This window comes from Pezoporus wallicus, unplaced genomic scaffold, assembly GCF_028554395.1.
Source record: "Pezoporus wallicus isolate ANWC-B61680 ecotype Strahan unplaced genomic scaffold, APGP_CSIRO_Pwel_v1 contig_6658, whole genome shotgun sequence".
In the NCBI taxonomy this organism is placed as follows: Eukaryota; Metazoa; Chordata; class Aves; order Psittaciformes; family Psittacidae; genus Pezoporus; species Pezoporus wallicus.
The window spans coordinates 790,957-812,272 of record NW_026642312.1 but is presented as its reverse complement, the minus strand read 5'-3'; positions in this window follow the sequence as shown (position 1 = coordinate 812,272).

Below are 21,316 nucleotides of genomic sequence, written 5' to 3'. Positions count from 1 at the left end.
TGGGAAGGGGAAGAGAAGAGTCCGGTAGGTATTTGAGTAGTGCTGAATAAACACAAAATACCATTAACTTTTACTGGGACTGAAGAAATCAGGCTCAGATAAGAGAGAACACCACAGCTGGTTCTTTATGTTGGCTGGGTAGGAGACAGTTTAGATTCAAAGGCCTTTCACTGAAATTCGAATAACATCCATTATAAAAGAGAACTCTTTCTTTTTAACAAGTCCATATAATCTAGAGTACAAGCAAAATAATATTGGCTCCATATGCATACATGTCAGAAAGCCTGTCAAACTCTTCTTAGGTGTTTGAAAAGTTTGATTGTGGGAATGTAAAATAATAATTCTTTTTCTTCTATTTTTTTGTTTGTGGTGTTTCTTGAAGTGGTACATTTTGATTAAGGAAAGATGACATCTGTGCATTTGTACAGCAGCTATTGCATTTGGATGTTCATTTGGTTTTGGTCTCTTACTACTCTAGCAGTGAAACTGATAGGTGAAAAAACAAGCAGATTTGTGGCTTTGGAGGTGGGAAAAGGGGAAACAATATCCAAAACAGTACAAAATCACATCTCTCTTCCCAACTCTGATGCTGCAGTTCTTCCAGTCTGTCCTGGGTTCATCAGTAGCAGTCATTTTTCTCCTTCTTGGTAGCTGGTGCAATGCAGTGTTTTGACTTGCAGCCTGGGAACAGAGCTGATAACAATGATGTCTTGGCTTGGCCAAGGACTTTGTGAGCCTCATGCTCTGCCAGGGAGGAGGGGAAGCCAGGACGAAGCAGAGACAGGACACCTGACCCAAACTGACCAAAGAGGTATTCCATACCACAGCACATCATGCCCAGGAGGTAACTGAGAGTTACCCAGAAGGGCTAGGACTGAGGGTTGGAGGAGGTATCGGTCGGTGCTTGGTCGGGCTGGGGGGGGGGCGAGTTATCGGTAGGCTGGTGATGAGGTGTTGTGTTCTCTTTCCTTGTTGTTTCCTTTATCATTATTATTATTGGTGGTAGCAGTAGTGATCTGTGTTATACCTTAGTTACTAAACTGTTCTTATCTCAACCAGTGAGAGTTGCATTCTTTTTGGTTCTCCTCTCTGTCCCTCCAGGAGTCTGGGGAGGGAAAGAAGGGGGGGAGTGAGTGAACAAGTTGCCTGACTGGGTTTAAACCACGACACAGTCATCTCTTTCTTAAAAATAGGTGTAACTGGATTCCTTTATTGCTGCTCAGTCACTTGTCTTTATAAGGCGATCATCACTTCCTAAAACAGTCATTAAAACCACAAACATCCAGATTGCCATGATTCGGGAAAAGGAAATCACACCATGTAGTAGGGTGATGTTGCATTGTTTTGTGGTCTTCTGAAACCTGGTCTTTTGAGACCTGGTAGATATGGGTACAATAACCTCTGATGACTATTGCTAATTAGCAAATTTAGCTGGCAGCTCCCAGCACTGCCAATCTATTAATTTTTGTATTCACATAGACTCATTTGAGTACATAACTGAAGGGAAAAATACCCACAACATAATGCATGAGGTTGAAGTATGTCTTGTACAATCATTAAATGATGATCTGTTTATTTTTAGAACCTTAAGTTAGGTCTTGGATTTTAATGTAAGGTCAAATCAAAACTGATCAGTTGCCATAAATTTCAGAGTGAAGAAGAATACACACAAAAGAGAAACAAAATTATGTTGGTATGAAAAGAAAATCATCTGGTAGTAGCTGACAAAATACTATATGGTAGGGCAATAAATTAGTCCTTTGCAGAATCTCTCATATTTCATATTGTGTACTCATTTCCATTTGACTTGGTGAAGAAGGTCAGTTTGTAAGTAACACCCTGTGAAATTGCCAAGAATATACTGCCAGCCAATGAAAACTGATGTAACGCTACTGGTGTTAACAGAAATAGACACATTGCGATGACTACTTATTATCAGAAGTTATTGATTTGAGTTCCATCTTTGTTGGTTTAATGTGTTTGCTGACACTTGTATCTTTTATTTTAAATGTATCAAAATTCTGCAGGATAGTAGTCTGGTATTTCTTACAACTTCTAACACTGGTGGTCTTAGAAATAGAACTTGCAAATGAAATTCTATCAATCACCTTAGTTCCCTTAAATTTGAAAGTTAGCCTCTGTCATCTCCCCAGGGTTGCTAAAGAATTCAGTGACATCAGTACGCACTTCTACTTTGTCTCACTTTGGCAGAGAAACAGTAAAACCAGTACATAGAATTCAGGTCACCACTAGTCTCATGCAAGCTATAATAGATACCAGTGCTAAACAGGGTCCAAATAGAGTTTCTACTTCAGTCATTGTATGAAATTCTGTCTGTAAATGCCATATTAAAAATTAATTAATGTAGTTCATATTTCTGTTCATATCAGTCTAGAAATATTAAATTGTTTTCAGTCTATAATTACACAAAAGAGGGGAAAACTGATAAATATATTTTTTATTGGAAAAAGAATATGTGGGTGTGAATGAGACTTAACTGCCATGTGCCTTACTAGTCACAACACAGTATTTTTCCAGCTCTGATAAACTTGGACAAAACCTAGTTCCTTTTATAACTAATGAAAGATGAAGTCACAGGAAATGCTTCCTTTGTGTAGCTGCACTAGAAAACTCTGCATTTTAGAAAGCTTATTCCAATTTGAGATTAATTTGAAATTCAATGTAATTCCAGATTTTTGGTGACATCATGTAAAGCATCCTCAGAAGATTATCTGAGATGTAAGTTAGAAGGAGATGTTGATGTGAATGAAACATATTAAAGATATCAGAGCCATCAGCAGCTGTGAATTAAACCACAGCCATTCAAGATCAGTGGACTTGCTGAACATTGTTCAAATACAGCTCATTGAGCAATAATATATTCTGTCTGGTTTAAAAGTATACTAGTAATTTGAGAAATGCTATTTGGCAATAGCCTAGCATCAGATATGTGTGCTCAGGTGTATAAAGTCTGAGCCAAGACTGTTGTAGGATGGCATCTACTGCATGATTTTTTCATTATTTCATAAGATTGAAACATCTCTTCAAGAATGGATAGCAATCACCTTTAGTTGTATCAAGAGTCTGATTTTTTTTAAACAGAAACATTTCTGTGATTTACTTGCAGAAAGGGGGTTTCTTTTCTGAGATAGCAGCAATAGCCTGTTGCCAACATCTTATTTGCAAGGTAAATGAAAGAGCTGAAAACATTGGGTGATATACAGGGAATTTATCTCTTAGAAAAAAAGACCAATGTGCAGTAGGCAGGATGCTTTTGTTGAAGAAAAAGCAGGAAAATTTAACGGTTTTCAGTTTAGAAATAATTTTTTTTTACTTGACTACAGTTTCTGATGAATGACTTTATTAATTTTTGAATTAATAAGTAGGAAATTTTTCTTTCCAATAATGATATGGAACTTCTTACTAGTTTAATAAAACTCTGTTTTTCCCATCTGTTTAGCATCTCAATATGCTCAGATATTTAAGTAATATTATTTGGAGTGATGTTGCTTATATATCCAAGATTTTGGCTTCTATGGTCATGGATCTACTTTTGAGATGGGTCTGTTGGGAGCCAATGGGATTCAGCTGACCAAGTGGGGCAAGAGCGTCTTTGCCAACAAGCTGGTCAGACTTATAAGGTGAGCATTATAGAATACAACCGCACACCACCCACAGACCGATACCCAGCCCAACCTGAGCAGCAATCTGGGCCTTCTGTGTGAGTCCCCCCAGTCATCCCAGGGCATGACATGCTGTGGTATAGAATACCCCTTTGGCTAGTTTGGTCAGGTGTCCTGTCTCTGCTTCCTCCCAGCTCCTTGTGTCCCTCCTCCCTGGCAGATCATGTGACTCAGAAAGTCCTTGGTCAGAGTAAACGTTACTTAGCAACAGCTGAAAACATCGGTGTTGCCAGTGTTGTTCCCAGGTTGAAAGTCAAAACCACAGCACTGCACCAGCTACTAAGGAGAAAAATGACTGCTACTGCTGAACCCAGGACAGATTGTCAGAGGGTAAGAAAACGCATGTTTTTTTTCTCGAGGCTTTTTTTTTTTTAAATTGGTTTGGTTAGGTTTTTTTGAAGGATGGGGAGGCTGAACCTTTTTGTTCTGTCTAAGAGTAGGCAAATGTGTGATGTAGAGATGGCACAGGCAACTAGAAATGTGAAATTTTAATCTTAACAATTTTTTAAGATTCAGCTCAACAAAGCCATGGCTGACCTGATCTTAACATAGAATCACAAAATATTTCAAGTTGAAAAGACTCATAAGGATTGAGTCCAACTCCCTGTTCCTTGCAGGACTACCTGTGTTACTTATGGCTCTCCTTCAGCTGGGAGCTTGAGAGTTCCCTGGCAAGCAGTGTTTTGTGATTCCTGTCATCTAAATGAATTTACCGAGGTGAAAATAGGCTGTTTAAAATGAGTTTCTGTACAGCTATCACAAATTTATTAATATTTTAGCATTCTTGTTTATTGTACAAGTTATATTGTTATGTGTATGTTTCCTTGGGAATATCTTACCTTGGTGTTTCTGCAATTTCTGCCCATCAGAATGTCATAAATTCATTTACTTCCCTGTGTTCAATAATTCAAAGGCAGAATAAGTGTTACGCAGGAGATAAAGTAACACCTATGTACATGTAGCATACACGTATAGTAGCAGCTCTCCAAAAATAATTTAAAAAAGAATGCTGGTGGGGCCAATTTCTTAAGGCTCAATTTCCTTTGGAAAGGATGTCACTTGTAATGGTTTGACTTTTCCACTGAATGTAGCAATGCACTTTCTAAAGACAAATAAATGATGTGTTTTCATGCATATGGATAGTTGTGAGTAGGGAAAACCCTTCACCAACTGGAGACTTTTTAGGTCCTATTTGGCCTTGGTACTTGGCAGCTTTTACTGGGAAGATGTATTAGTTATACACCACAAGACAAATAAAATCTTGGAGGGAGATGAAAAGTATGAAAGATCTCATCCATAGTGGCTGTAGTTCCCTGATGCTTGCTTGGGAATATGGCTCCAGGTAGCTTTGGCAGTGATGCTCTCTTCTGACATGCAAAAGTTTGTCTCACATGCACTGATACTGACTGGTCCATAATGAAGATGTGTATCTTCGTTTGCTCTTTAAGCACCACCATATAACATACATTCTTTTAGCTCTGTATGGTTTCAACTTTTGATGAATTCAAAAAGCTCCTCATGATTTTACTGAGGACTTATTTCTGCATGCTGCTTCTTCAGAGAATTTCTAAGCTGATCAGATTTATCCTAGGGTTGCTTTAAATCATGGCACAAATTCATCTGGAGTAATGAAGAACCCATTACTTAAAGAGCTTAGGAAGAACCCAAAAAAGGTGGATACAACCAAAACCCTCCTCTGAAATCTAAGTTGATTTTACAGTTAAGCATCCAGCTATTAATGAAATAAAATGTCACAAAACTTTGACACTAAGTAATTGCAGTAATTTGGACCTTTAACAGTCTCGTCTGCTAATTGATTTTACCAGAAAATGGGATGAACTGTTCCTTAGTATATGTTTCTGGATGAACACAGAAAGCAAGTGCTGTGTATTCAAGTCAGTTCCAGAAACACTGATGCAAAACCTGTAGTATTTCATTCAAAGCATTCATCCTAAAAATGAGTGGGGTGTTTAGTGGAAAACATGCAAAAACTCTCTCATATGCAATTCCAAGCCAGTGAGAAATGGATAAACTTCCCAGAGTCCAAGTCAGATAAAATTCATTTTATTGTGTTTATTCTTAGTTCTATAATCATTTATTAATAAGTGACAAACTTAACCTAACTGAAAGTAATTGTAGTTATACTTGTGTCCTGAAAAGGGAATAGAGATTAGCAGGCTATGAAAGCTGACCTTTCTTTTGTAACTTTTTATGGAACAGAATTTGCTTCTTTTTTTGGTGTTTTTTTTTTTGTTTGTTTGTTTGTTTATTTTTTATTTTTTATTTTGGCTATAATTGATATTGAGATCAACCCATGATTTAAAATTGAATTAAAGGCTTAAACAATTTCTCAGGCTAATTAATTTTCTTTTTGCCTTGGGGAGTGGGGGTGAAGGAACCTTTTGAATCTTAAAATAAGAAAAAAAAATGAACAGGCCTATAAAGAAGGCTTAAATCTTTAGTTAAGTTTAGTGAAACTAATATAGTTTTAACAAAAATGGCTACAGGCTTCTATTACTACTTTTATGGAATGTAGGAAGACAGGAGCATGTGAAAGAGGCAGATTAATTTTTTTTTATTACATTTGAATTAGTGTGATTATTATTGATATTTACAACACGTTATGCATGCATAAAGTGCTCACAATTTAATACTTTATGGTTTAATATTTGAATATTTAATTCTGAAGTTGTATAAATAGCACATCTCAAAGAGAAAAAATGGTTGTTACTCAGAAATTACTGAAATAGTCCTCTGCTTTTCAACAACTAGTTAATCACCTTTTACTCTCCTGAACTTCATCACTATCTATCATCATTAAGCTGCCCATGGTTTTCTTTCTTCAAATTTTGAGGCAAAATCTTTTCTACATGTGTTACATATATAAATGCAAAAATTTCTATTAAATTCATTTCAGTCTTCCAGGAGCTTTCTTTCCCATCTTGATGTTTATATTAAGTCTTTGCCAACTTAATGTTTAGTTTTTCTTGATTATTGAACTTTGAATGGTAAGTTATTTGAGACTTGGAGCTCTTGTATTGAGCATATAATGAGGCTGTGAAATATTCAGGTAATTCTGGAGCGTAAGTAACTTTTTGGTAAGGTAGAGTGGGAGCTTTAGGGGTTCCTAGGAGATCATCTGTGGCAAAAGCATTGAAAAAACAATAATGAGCCAAACCCAATTGTAAACCACAAAGAGGTTGGTAGTAGATAATTAAACAGTTTAGCTGTTTCCAGCAATCGTTTGTGATAATTTCCTACTGCATATATTTATGAACACGGGGAGGACAAGACCTTTGACAGTCTTGTAGATTTCCAAATGCTGTGGCAAATCTGAGAGACTGGAAGTTATTCTCTAGGAAAGCTTACTTAGTACATAAGAGATCCCTTCTTAGATGAGGTTTGTGGGTTCCTTTTTTTTTTGGAATATCTCTATCTTTGCTTTAATTTCCCTGGAACCAATCTAGCTTCTTGTAGTTCTGTTAAGACTTTTTATTTCTGCTGCTTTTGAGAGAGAACCTAGGATAAAAAAAGCCTTGCTGTGCAGTTCTTTTCAAGGACATAATTTGGTTTGAGGAGAAACCAAAGAAAATGGAAAATGACACCGTCCCAACCAGCTCCTGAGCTCCTCAGAAGGATATAGGCTGTGTTCCAGATTCAGAAACTTTTATCTGCCAATGAATCCTATTAAAAACAGAAGGGAGTTCATAATACTAGATTTAATTTGAAAATAGTACTAGTATTACTTCTAGTGGTTTAGCACAATCCAAGACATCATCTTAAAGTGCTGTTATTCTAGCACACAGTGTCACCACAAGACTCTAAAAAAACCAGCAGAGTTTTTCATTGTTTCTTTTCAGAAAGAGGGTTCAAAATCATACAGGCAAACCAGCTTCCTTGTTTTGCAAAATTTCACCTATTGCTGCTACACTTCTACACCCCCCCCACCCCCCCCACCCCCCCATCTCTAAATAACCTTCTGGTGCTTCTGGCAGCCCCAGTTTTGGTGCAGTAGGATGCCTGTCTCTGAAAGAGGCACTTGTTTCTTCTGTGAGACTGGCTGTTGAGTAGTGGTCCTTCAAACAGAATTCCCTTTGCTGCTCTGCCCATTATATTTTTGTGGAACAGAGTTACTAATATTTTCACCTTCATCTGCTATCTGGGGGCAATATAAAAGGGGAATGGAAGCTTGCAACAGCAAGAGACTTTCCCCAAAGTCAGAGGTTCCCTTGCCTAACTGATTCACTGCTCTGCGGGTTGATGACAAAAGACCCACTGTAGCAGGTGAAACACTAGATAATAGTACAGCAGCCCAGTCTGCACCAAGGATGACAAGAAAGCACAACTAGGAGAAGGTGACAGGTAATTGTTGTAGGTGACTCACTTTTGAGGGGTATAGAGACACCCACTTGCTGGCATGGTGTGCTCTCCAGAGAGGTGTGCTGCCTACCAGAGGCTCACATCAGGGATGTCACAGAGAGACTACAGAGCCTCATATGGCCCACTGACTATTAGCTGCTACTGTTGTTTCACGTGGGCACCACAGATTTGGCCAGAAACAGTGTGAAGACAATCAAGAAGGATTACAGAGCCCTGAGTGCAGCTGTCTAGGACTGGAATGCAGGTAATCTTTTCATCAACCCTCACAGTCAAAGGGAAGGGATTGGAAAGGGCTAGTCAAATTTCATGAGTAAACAGATGGTTACAGGACTGGTGCCACAGCTAGGGTTTTGGTTACATAGACCATGGGTCTCACTTTGAGAAACCTGATCTGCTGGGGGCTGATGGAGTCAACCTCTCGGAGAAAGGGAAGAGTGTCTTTAGTCACAGGCTTGCCAAGCTGGTGAAAAAGGGTTTAAACTGAAGTTGCCGGGAGAAAGGAATCTCAATCCCTTTGACTCCTACCAGTCTGATGCTGATGTCAGTAGATGTCCGTAAACTGGAGAGGGATAACAAGTCAGCAATGGAGCAGCTGATGAGCAAGAAAGGACTTCCAAACCTTCCAGCCAACAAACTCAGAATCAGTAGCTCCCAAGTGAAATGCCTCTATGCCAGTGCTCAGAAAAATGGGAAACAAGCAGTAAGAGTTAGAAGTGCACTTATGCCTGAAGAGCGATGACCTCATTGGCATCATGGAGATTTAGTGAGATGACTCCCACTACAGCGTAGGAATGGAAGGATACAGGCTCTTCAGGAAAAACAGGCTAGGGAGACAAGGAGGGGATGTCACTGAAAGTGTTCAAGAACAGGTTGGATGGGTCTTTGTGCAACCTGGTCTGGTGGACAGTGTCCCCACCTGTGGCAGGCGGGTTGGAACTAAATGACCTCTGTGACCTTATGACTGTATTAATGGAAATCTGTACAAAGACTTGCACACCTTATGCAAGGTGCTTAGTAGCGATACACAGATTGTGGTATATTCACAGTGAATGACATGGATATCTATAATTCTGTCAGAACTATCGTAGTTCATCTATTGAAAAGATGTACCTGTTTTTTGCAAAGGTTAAGGAATAGTAATTCCTCAGATAGAAAGTACTTGTCTAAGATAAATAAAGGTAATATAGTGTTTATACATTGAGACAATGATCAGGAAAAAAAGCAAAAGGTAATCCACTTATTCTTCCAAGTGAGATCTGTGTACAGTTTGACACTTTTACAGTGGGAAAATATGTGAAGAATTTTTAGTTTAACTCCAAATTAATAATTCTGTAGGTATGTATGTATGTTCATTTGCACTTTGCTAAGATGTTATAGCCTTTTTTTTTTTCCAGTCGCTGATGTATTTCACAGTTGAATTCTCCCTTGAAAAACTGAGTAACTGTAATGCAACCTGTGAGGTCCATAAGTTGACTTTCAACAGTGAAAAGATATTACATCCCCTGCAATTACATTTTCCACCAATAAAATATTAAAGCTGTCCTGAGAACCGTGTGCTTCTTATTTATTAATTATCTGTGTATGTGAAGGTTCTAGTGTTAGAAAAATCCTTATTTATCAGATATTCAGCAGTATCTTGTCTTGGATATTTCTATTAGATTCGGTGGAATTGTACTATGAATTTCAAAATCCAAACTACTAAGCAATGGATGACAGTGAAAATCCCACCTTAAAATGTTTGAGGTTATGGTCTTTTCACAGGTAGTGTAATAATGTTGCTCAAAGGTGTTATTTTTTTAAGCTTGAATTCCCATGAGGTATTGTGTAGTGGAAGCTGGAGTATTTTCAACTTCAATTCCCCTCATCATGGAAAGTATTGTCATTCTTTCATCTGGCCTTCAGAAGAGATGAGAAGGTCTTTTCAAAAGCTTTTGGAAGTAGAGGGAAATTACTGAGGGTAGAAATTTTAGGATTAAGGAAGAATGACATAAAAGATAAGTGAAAAGGGTTAACAGGTTTTATACTGTAACACTGGTTTATTTCAAGTGATTTATCTTTTCGAGTATAAATATACTGAGGGCATATTTAAAGCTCAGATGGTAGATATAAATAAATAAAGGAGAAGGGAAGGGAAAGGAAGGAAAGGGAAAGGATCCAGATCTGCTCATTCTGTTACTGAATTTGAAAAAGTGGGAATGAGAAATGAAGCAAGTGTCAGCAACAGTAAAAAAAAAAAAAAAATGAAAAAGAGAATGTAGTTTGAACTATAACTGCTTAGCAAAGGGAGTAGCTCCAAATCTTTTGATTAAAGAGAACACTTACTTAAAAAGGTAACACTCAAATATAGCAATATAATTTAAAAGAGAGGTCACGCTTAACAAGCATTATTAGTGTTATAAAGTGATAATGAAACCTAAAGGTATAGAACCAGAAAAGTATTCCAAACCCCTGAAAACCTAGAAATCAAATCACAGTAGTAATGAATATAAGAATTAACTTAATAATCTAGTATCTAGAGAAAGGGAAAGTGGTAAATGAATATAGCATTTTTGCCTTAAGGTGTGTGGAACATGAATTTGTCTTCTTTAACTGTACGTATTTCTATGATATGGAGTATGGAGCTTTATACTGGTCAGTCTTTGAGAAGATAAAAATAATAGAAGGATTAAACAATGTGATAGGCTACATGATCAGGGGACTGGAGCACCTCTTGTATGAAGAAAGGCTGAGAAAGTTGAGGCTGTTCAGCCTGGAGAGGAGAAGGCTGCGTGGAGACCTCATAGCAGCCTTCCAGTGTCTGAAGCGAGGCTATAGGGAAGCTGGGATGGACTATTCATTAGTGACTGTAGTGATAGGACAAGGGGTAATGGGTTCAAACTTAAACAGGGGAAATTTATATTGGATATAAGGAAGAAATTCATTACTGTAAGGGTGGTGAGGCACTGGAATAGGTTGCCCAGGGAAGTTGTGAATGCTCCATCTCTGGCAGTGTTCAAGGCCAGGTTGGACAGGGCCTTGGGTGACATGGGTTAGTGTGAGGTGTCCCTGCCCATGGCAGGGGTCTTGGAACTAGATGATCTTAACGTCCTTTCCAACCCTAACAATTCTATGATTCTATGGTAGCCTGAAGCAGTCTCATAATAATTTTTAGAATATTGAATGACATAAATTCTTCATTAATTTATTAATATTATGTAAAAAACCTCAAATGCAAAGAAAATTTTATGATTCTGTGAAATAAGGATTTTTAAGCACATCTCTGTATATTATTTGTTACAGAGAAAAAAAAAAAAGTGGAAAAATAAATGTAACAGTTGACCTTGTTTGATTCATTCTGCCTGAAAAATCAGGTTCCTCAGTTGTTGTGAGGCTGAAACTCCTCAAACCATAACAAAAATATGCATGTACATTAATTACTTAATATAAGACTTTTCAGGTCTAAAAGAACATGTAACATGTTCCATTAAAATGTTCTGTCTCTTTTCTATGAAGTGGTATAACACTTGCATATTTCTTGCAAGACGGGCAGCCCACGAAATGTAAAGGGATGGTGGCATAATATACAGAAACAGTAATTCTTGTGGAGATCTTCAGCTTTGCAGCTTCCCTTGAGACAGTAACAAAAGAATATTTCTGAACTTAATGGCTTCCAAACTCATTTATGAATGTGATCAAATTATCTGTATCTTTAAGTGTCCAAAATAACTGTAGAATCATGAAGGAAGAAGGAAACATCCACTAGCAACATCATAAGCCCCACTCACACTTTAGCTAGCTCTGCATTTCTGAAAATGCTGAAATTTCTGAAATTAGCTAGTTTTTGCAGCTCTATGGAGAAATTTTATATACTGAAGTGGCATATAGAATAATGTGGGCTCGTCATTTTGATTAAGCTATGACCTGAAGCTGTAATGGGGATGCTAGCCTAAACTACTTAGACAGAAACTAACTTCAATGCTTTGTGTTGCAGGTGTAATAAAATCTGGGGAGCATTCATTTCAAGTTTTTGAATGGATGGAATGGAATCAGGAAATGGACCTTTGAATTATTTAGTACAGACAGAATACACCCAGAGACATTGTATGCCTCGTCCAAAGTAGCTCTTGATGAGAAAATAAAGTCTTCCAGGATATTCTATGTTGGCTTTATTTAGAAATTAAAATCTTAAAGAAATGAAAGAGGATAACATGGTACAGTGTAATATGTTACTTCTACCTTTTGCTAGTTAAAGCATTTACTAAATTAACTTTGCAACATAAAAGCATCTACAAATTTGGTTAAGTCTCAGGTGTTTTTCCTATTAAAAGTAGATGACAAACATAAAATTCTCCCAGGACTAGGTGAGGTAAATCCATTATTTAACAAGTGAAGACTAATTTTCCCTGGAGTCTTCTAATAACAGTTGTTTGAACTGGGCAGATCACTCTTTGCTTGCTTTTTTTTTTTTGTATTTATAATTTAGAGAATTTTTTCACAGGAATGGGGTAAAAAGAAATTGCTTAAGGTGTAGAAAGAGAAAGCATGTGACTCATGTAGTAGAAGTACTTACTATGCCCAAACCTATAGTAACCCTTAATATGAATATCCATAAACAGACTTGAATGAGAGTGAGAATAGAAAATAGAATAGATATTGGGTGCTAGACATTAATGTAGACCTCTGCTCATGTAATTGTTTTCATTGGCACTCTCTCCTGTTTCAGGACACACACCAGCAATTGTAGCATCGCAGCAGAGAAGGGGGAACTTCTGTAGCTCTTAGAAGTGGAATAATAATAGATATGGCAGAAAAGCCAATATTAAGTACCCTGTTCTTTTTCATAATCCAAAATGTGCAGTATGAGATCATATGAGAACTAGCTGAAATTTGGATAAAAACATCTGGAAAAAAGTTCCAACTGAAGTCTATTCAAGGTATGTCCAGATATTCACTAATTTGAGCTGATGAAATTTAATAATTAAAATCACTAATAAAATTAAATGCAAAACAAAATCATACAAAATAAAACTTCTATGGAAAGAAATTTCTTTGTGAAAGTAAACCACAAAACATTGTTCTGAAAACATTAATACTATGTAAACAAAAGTTAAGTAGTAGATCCAGTGTCTATCAAAATTTAGAACATTAAAATGTTTTTCTAATTTTTGTGGAATTACAACAATTTATCTGTCCTCCAGGTATGAGGAAAAACAAAAGAAGTATTACAAAACTGAAAACATTGATGTTCTTGAACTAGATATTAGCAGCTTTTGTTACTTTACTGAATTGGTTCTTTTTAAAAAAGCTAATGGGTTCCATCACTCAGTAATTACATAATAGCTTTGCATGTGGTTTTGGTTTTAATAACCATGTTATTTTTAATACATTAATAAGAGAGGAGAGGGCATACATAAAACCCAAAACATATATAGCAAGCAGGCAGGGGGAAAAAAATAATAAATATCTGTTTAGAAATGTAAAGAAAAGGAGATGGATAGTAGAAAACAGCCGTGCTTGGGAAAACTCAGATTTACTTCCAGGCATTCCCCCAAAGCAGTGAGCACTCTATTTCATCCAGACAAATCGCTTATTGTTCCCCCCATGAAGAGATGTACATCAGTGAAAGTACAGAACACAGGATCTGCAAAGTTGGCACAATTACTATTCTTAACAAATTATAATAATAGGAAAAAAAAAGTATAAAAACTTTCTCTCCTTCAGCTTTAGGATCACTTGAGTACTGCTAAATCCACACAGTCCCACAAGTGTCTTCATGGCCCTGCTTACATTTCTTCTCTAAACCAATTAAGAAGAGAGCTTTTCTTCTATAAAATTCCTATTCACTCTTATCTTTATAAGGTTATTTCCTTCAGTGGTTTCAAACATTTGATAGGCAGGACATGGCTTAACTGAAAATTCCCATAAGACACCTGTCTCCTCCAGCACACTAAATTCACTCTGATGTGTTTTTTTTTGTTTTTTTTTTTGTCAAGCTGCAGCCTGTAGGCCTTTTGGGGTTCATGTACTGTTTCTCTAGTGGATCTCAAAAGTTTACATCTTTGCTACAGCCCTTTGAATTTTTTTAAAGGTTCAGAAGCTGAAAATGGTTGAAAACTCTTAGAGGACTTTGATTTAAACAAGATAGCGGTGCTTGACTCTTGATTATGCTTTCATGTGCCATCTGCTAGCAGTGCTGAGAGTCACTGTTAAAACTCAGAGATGGAAGAAAAAAATGCAATGATGGGAGCTTTAGTTTGATCTAGGTTTTTATTAACATCATCTGCTGTGTTTACAGATCTGAATGACATACCTTAATCCGAAAATCAATTTCGCTACCAGTGATGTAGTACAATTCTGTAGTAAGCAAATGTGGGTTTTTTTCCAGTGGAATCTGAATCTTGGTTTGTTTATTTCCTCAGGTCAGAATAAAAGTATAACTGCTAAAATCGAACTAAAGCTTATTGAATTTGAACTACAAAACACATCTATTTCAACATTTTGTCAGAAACAATGGTTTATCACTGTTTAAGTGGTTTCATGTAGTCTCCTGAGTGTACTATTTGGTGGAATTAAGTTCTCTCATTCTAACAGTAAACAGATCTTTCCATAAGAAATTAAGATCAAGAGGTATTTCCATGTTTCAGTGTAGTTCAGTATTTATTACATTCCAGAAGTACTGTCATCCTCTCAAATTGAAATGCTGTCACCCTAAAGGCTTTCAGATGACATTTTAGTTCTCCATTCCAAATTCCTTGCCACAAGTTAAAGCTTTTTTGATTCTTTTTTCTTTCTTGAGATCACTTTTACAAATCTGCTTTCCCACTTGAGTCTTTAGTGTTTAGAGCTTTTACATATAAATGTTTTTATTTCATTTGTAACAGTTTAATACTAATGCCAGATGAACACAATTCTTAGTGTGTTCTTATTTGCTTTAAATAGTCTATTTTTCTCCTTGAGAAAACTTTTTTTACTTATGGGTCTGTCGTAGGATTGCATAGAAGATAGGACTGAACTGTCTGTCTTGTATTGCCTGTTAAATAGCCAGTGTAAGACAAAAAAATCACCTTGCTATTTTTATCTTTCTTTCGCCATGTTTGCTACCACTCTCGAGACTGCCTTTCATATATGAGTTTTTATTAACGAAAATAAATTATTTCACCTTCCCATGAGGTACTGACTCCATGTTGGTTTGTTTTCTTTCTTCCATGTAACTCTTGGCACAAATGCCTTCCCTGTAAGGGCAAGGAAAGAAATTGCAATAATCGACTGCTAAAAACAGCTCTAGCAATTACCTAGTTATGTAATTTTCAAATCCTTTTGATTAAGAATCCATTCAGGGATTATCTTGTGTCTCAACAGAATAAAAATTTGGAAAAAACCCACCAACCTCCTGCTGCTTTGTGTCATCTGATCCATTACATGTGTTCTTGTTTTAGGTTTCATTCACAAACTATCAACATACAAAAGCAATGGTTGTTTAGTGTGAGAATCAGCTATTCTTGCTCTGAACTTTGAAAATTTCCAATGTAGTGTGCTAGCCACGACTGTTACATTTACTTCTTCATATTAGGTTTTGCTCTTTTTTTCCACATGAAATTACTTGTAATATCACAAAACAAAGATATTGAAGAGATACATGAACTTAGTTTTTTTTGAATACCATATTTCAGTAATTCATTATGCTACACAAAGTATTGAAAGCCAAATATTATTACTGTCCTATTTTTATGCCCAGTTTGCAATGTAACATCAGCACTGAACTTCTTGCATCTACACAAAAGCTGTGGCTGAAATGCAAAGGTCTGTATTTATCTCATGTAAAGTATATTTCGTGGTTGTCACTCTGATACTGCAAAGGAGAGCTACTGTTCAGAAGACTGACCAAGACAGCTCTAACCAAATACTATTTACAGGGAAATCATTCCATTACTGTGCATGGCAACTTTATTCACATAACCATTCTCTTTTGAAAGAGAATGACAATTTTCAGCTGAATACACTTTTTTGTTTGTTTGAAAAATGTTTTCTAGAAACTTAATGGGCTTGCAAGAAAGCAGGTAGCAGTAACTAATGGATTAATGCCACAAATAGTTATATGCTTTAAGCATGTGCATCTAATAAATAGATATATAAAAGGTACCTCATAGCTGAAAGAATGCATACATTTTGATAGAGCATCTCTTGTGCCAGCTCTATGTGTGCAAGCTTTCAGTATTTATTCAATACCACTGACGATTAAACAATTTCTGTTCTATAAATTTTAAAAAGTATTTGCTTCAGATGACTGCTAATGGAGATTGCATATGACCTGAATGAGATCAGATACATATTTATAATTGTTATTGATATTTTTTCCTACTCAGCATTTCTATTGCTTTCTGAGTCTGTGTTTATATTTTTGAACCACTTTTGTAAATTGATGCTTTGTATGGAAATCAAGATCTGGTGGATTTGCATTCCACTGTGATGAGAATAGAATCTTACCTCAACTACAGTGTAACTTCCTTTATTAATCTTAGTAGTGTACTTGTTACATATATGGTGTGGAAAGCACCATTTATGGTACAGAATAAAAGCATGCTGAAGAACAAGATCTGAGGGATTTTTTTGCGTCTGTCCGTTACTGAATTTTCTTACATCATTTCCTTAATAAAAAATCAGCCACTCTAAGTTAGCTATTTTCTCTGATATACAGAAAAATTTAACAACATTTTCAGATTGCATATTTTTTGCCTAACAGAACAATTTCTCCGCAAAACAAGTCCATTAAGGTCAGCTCAGTAATGCATTTCTGAGATTCTTTTCATTCACTACTCACAAAAGAGAACAAGGATTGCTATTGACATACTCAGGAGAGATCAATTTTTCATCAAAACTGTTCTTTTAGGATAAGGCTAAGTTTTTTGAAAATATTTTGTTAAAAATTAACTTCTCATGTGAGAAACATTAAGGAAAAATTCCAACATAACCATATTGTTTTACATTTGGAAGTCAGGTTCTCATTAAGCTCTTTCAGATGTAATTACAGAAAAAAAAAGTATGTCTTGGATGCTCAAGAAAGCTTGTCTAAATTGATTGAGTATGGAAGTAAGGACATACCCCACATATCAAAGTAAGATATTAATAAACAGTAAATTTGCCCCATCTCCTTACAAGGCAAAAAGATTACCTTAAATTTAATTTTCTATGGAAAAAGGATGTATGCAGAGGCAACTGTTATGAAGTAGGCAAATCACTGTAGAGTTTCTTTGTATTTCCTGTAGTCCTGTATAAAATTAAAATGCATTAATCCCAATGTAGGCACATAATCAGAATTAAAGTGGCCCGAATTGAATTCAGCTTAATTCACTTTGAAGTCTGAAGTGGACTACATTTAATTAAAACCATTGAAATTCTGAACAAAAGGATCAATACTAGGTTTTAATTAATTTTAATTAATGCACTTCAACAGTTACTTCAGATTAAGTTTCTTGACTGTTTAAGTATTGACAAATTCAGTAGGCCTTGAGTCTTTAGATGGGAGTTTATCATTAATTACAAAATGATTGCCTCCTTTCTCCACAACCTAAAGAGCTAATGGCATAAGATGTGGCTATTCTGAGACCAATGCAAAACACACAGAGTGTAAACACAAATTTTTTTAAACTCTGGCACTTCTTCCCTGGAAGCCTTAATAATTATTGAAAGGATAGCAAATTTATCTGACAATTAAAAAGCAATCTATTATTAACTGGAATTATGTAAGCCATCCACCTTATTTATTCTTTCATCCTTTAATATTGTCTCTGTTCTGCATGAGCAAAAGGCAACATATGTAACGACATGATATTTTTTAAATGAATTTTCTTCCAGAAATTCAATTATTTCTTAGTTTATGGTGAAGATGCATAGTTGATTAATTAAAGGTAATGAGAATATTTAAACCTCGGAAATAAAGGGTTTTCTTTCAAAATGTTGTTCAAACATTCCATATGACGATATTGGAATAAAATTTGTGTCACTGAAGTGGTGTCAGACAAGTAGCTGAATAATTCATCATCATACCCATTTTTAGGCTTTGTTCATCTATTATTTTGAAGAAATACATTTGCTCTTTATTATTTTAATATATTTGAAATGCTTCATAATTCAGTTAGTGACATAGTTGATTATTTTGGCAAGTTATATGTAAAGCCATTAATGTAAGAATCTGTTTCCCTTAAACCAAGATATGGCTCCAAAGTAACAGTTTCAAGGAATTTAGTCTCATTCTTCAGTTTCTCATGTTGGATAATATTTACTTTTATTTTAATCATTCAAAGATGTATTTTGAATTGCTGCGTAAATTTAGAAACTTTTTTCTTTAAGCTGATAAATCTTTACATTCTGTAGTAACATTGGAGTTTAGGTCTTTCACTTTAGCTCTTCATTCACCTGACATTATTATGAATTAACTTTTCCATACTAATAAGTCAGTTCCAGCAGCTGTCTTGTAGTATATAATGCACATATATATACAAACTGTATATTGCATATTGCATTTATGATACTACATATACATCCTTTTTTGTCATTTATACCATCACAAGTCTAAGATCATTTCCAAGGAAAGTTAATGGGATTTCACAATAAGTGGAAGTTAATGATTTCTAGGACAAGGTACAATTCTTTTTATTAAAAAAATTGTAATGATTCTAAATCCAAATGAACTGGAATCCCTATTGCAAGAGAAATATGATGATAAGTTATCTGTGGAAAAGAATATTGTTTATGACAACACCAACAGCCATATAACCAGAGCTACATTTTATCGATGAATGCGACATGCCTGGAGGAGAAAACTTTTCTCTAAAGCAATTTAAAATGGAAATAGTCAAAGGACCAGGACAAATTATTATGAGAAATTTTGTTTTCCATATTTCCCAAGTGCTGCAGTTAAGAGAAATGTGTCAAGTAGATGCAGAAAGTATCAGGAGGTGAAGAAACATATGTTTAAACTGGAAAAAATACTGAGTGCTGTTACAAAAAAATAAACATGCTGACTCTTTGATTGCTTAGTGGTTAACAGGAGAAACAGGAGTGCAACAGTAAGGAAGAACCTGAAACTGAAAAGTGTAGTTACTTGTTGAAAGGGAGTTTGGAGAGAGATACATGTAATAGAGTACTCAGATATCACCTATACTTGACTGAATATGATTCACATGTAAAAATTCCATCTTGTTCTATTTTCTGCTTTGGGTTGTTTTTCAGTAAGTTTGTCTAAAACAACTGATAAGGTGCTTTCACTGTCTGCTAGGCTGGGGTGTAGAACTTTCTGACAAGCACAAAGCAGCGAACATTTATTTAGGGAAGGAAAAAAAGCAAAGTGGAAAAGCAGGGTGCTGTGGAGTATTCTAACAGTTCATGGGTGTTTGTTAAGTTCTGTTTTGCACAGATCCCCATATGCCTCAGGTTGAGCCTGAAGAAACACCTTATTTTTCTGAACTGCTGCATGTGTACCCTACTCCAACTAGTTCAAAAGATTCATACTCTGGCTCTTCATGTAGTTACATAATTGAGAGCTGTTGTTCCCAATCTTTTTTGAAGCTAAGTCTCTCTTGAGAAGATTGGCATATTTCACTGGTACACTGGTAATAAAATTTTCATTATAATTTAGCATGCAGAGAAGTCAGTAGACTGTAATTGGTAAAGATTTTTCAAATACTATGTTAAAGTCCACAGGTTTGGTTTTCTGTTGCTTCTTGGTTGTTTTTTTTACTATTTTGGGTTTTTGCTTGTTTGTTTGTGTTTGTTTGTGTTTGTTTTTGTTGGGCTTTTTGGTTTTTTTTTTTGGGGGGGGGGGGGAGTGGTGAATGGTACACAGACTTGGTGATGTGTTAAAAGGCATATTTCTATCTCTTTTCTATCTGCAAGTAACACAGAAAAAATGCTAAAATAATTCAACTTCAGTGAAGAATGACTTTTATTTTACACTAGCAGAGGATTATAATAACCGGATGAGAAAAATGCACAATCTAAGTTTTTTTCTGTCAAAGTGAAGAAATTGAGATAAAGGGCACAATGACCCTTGCAGGGCCTTTACAAAGACACTGCTACAAGCCTGACACTCTCCAGAGATCTAAAAACACGGCAAAACTACTTCAGTTAACCTTTAACTGAGGTGTGCACAGCTGTGACTGAAGTTCAGTACTATTTTTCTTTTCTGTTGTGCCGCTGTCTTCATAGTCTCAAACCCTTGGTCTAGAAGCTTTGTATAGATAATGTAACCCTGTCCTTGTATTATTTGAATCAGTTTAGAGGTTAGTGCATAACTGAACAAAAACAACTTTCAAACAAAGCAAGAGACAGCAAATTTTACAAGACACATTGTGCATGTTTCCATTGTGAGCATAGTGGCGTCACTTCTGAATATTGCAGGTCAAAGCACCCTTTTCCCTTTTTTGTAGAAACTATGCCACTGATGTGAACAGCAGTTTAATTATATTGTTAGTGAACTGGATTTGTTCTTCAACCTTTGATTTCAAGTTTGAATGCATCATTCCAGCTTGTGCTCTACCCAACATTTTTTCTCACATGTAAGTCTGCTTGCAGAGATTCCGCCACTGAATGTTAGGACTGCATACCAAGTACAGGTTTTACTCATGTAAATTACTTGGGCAAGGAATTAGGTAAATCACACAAACCAGTAGCATCTAGGTATTAGAAATGACCTTCAAAACATGATTTATAAGGTAGTTGAAGGCCATCATAATAGTATGCGTTATTCAATATGCTTTTTTTGTCAGGAAACCCAATGTAAAACGCATATATCTTTTTTTTTCCATTTAAAAATTGAAACAAGTCTCACCATTAGAAAACAGTATATGGATACTGATTCATTTAAATCTGACAGTGGTGATGTATCAGCAACGAAAAAATCTTGTTTATATCTGTCTATCTCTCTATCTGCTGATCTTGTTTATATATTTATTTCATGCTGCAAAATGGTGACTAGTTAATGTTTAGAAGAATTAGCACAATGATGCCAAAATGTGAAAAAAAGCCATTTGTTCATAAGTGGTAGAAGTATGAAGTCCAGTTCTGTGGGGATTTGTAAATTGCCATCTTTTGTTTTCCCATTGTTATAGCACTCTCAGCTCTTGCACATCCCTAGCACCTATCCCCACTGCAGTGTCCTCAGGTCTGTTCTGCATCCAGGGGAGTAGTCGCATGTGTTATGGTCAGCTATATATATGTATGTTGATTATTCAGATCCTATGCAACTTCTGGTTATGAACCTGACTTTTTCTTCTCAC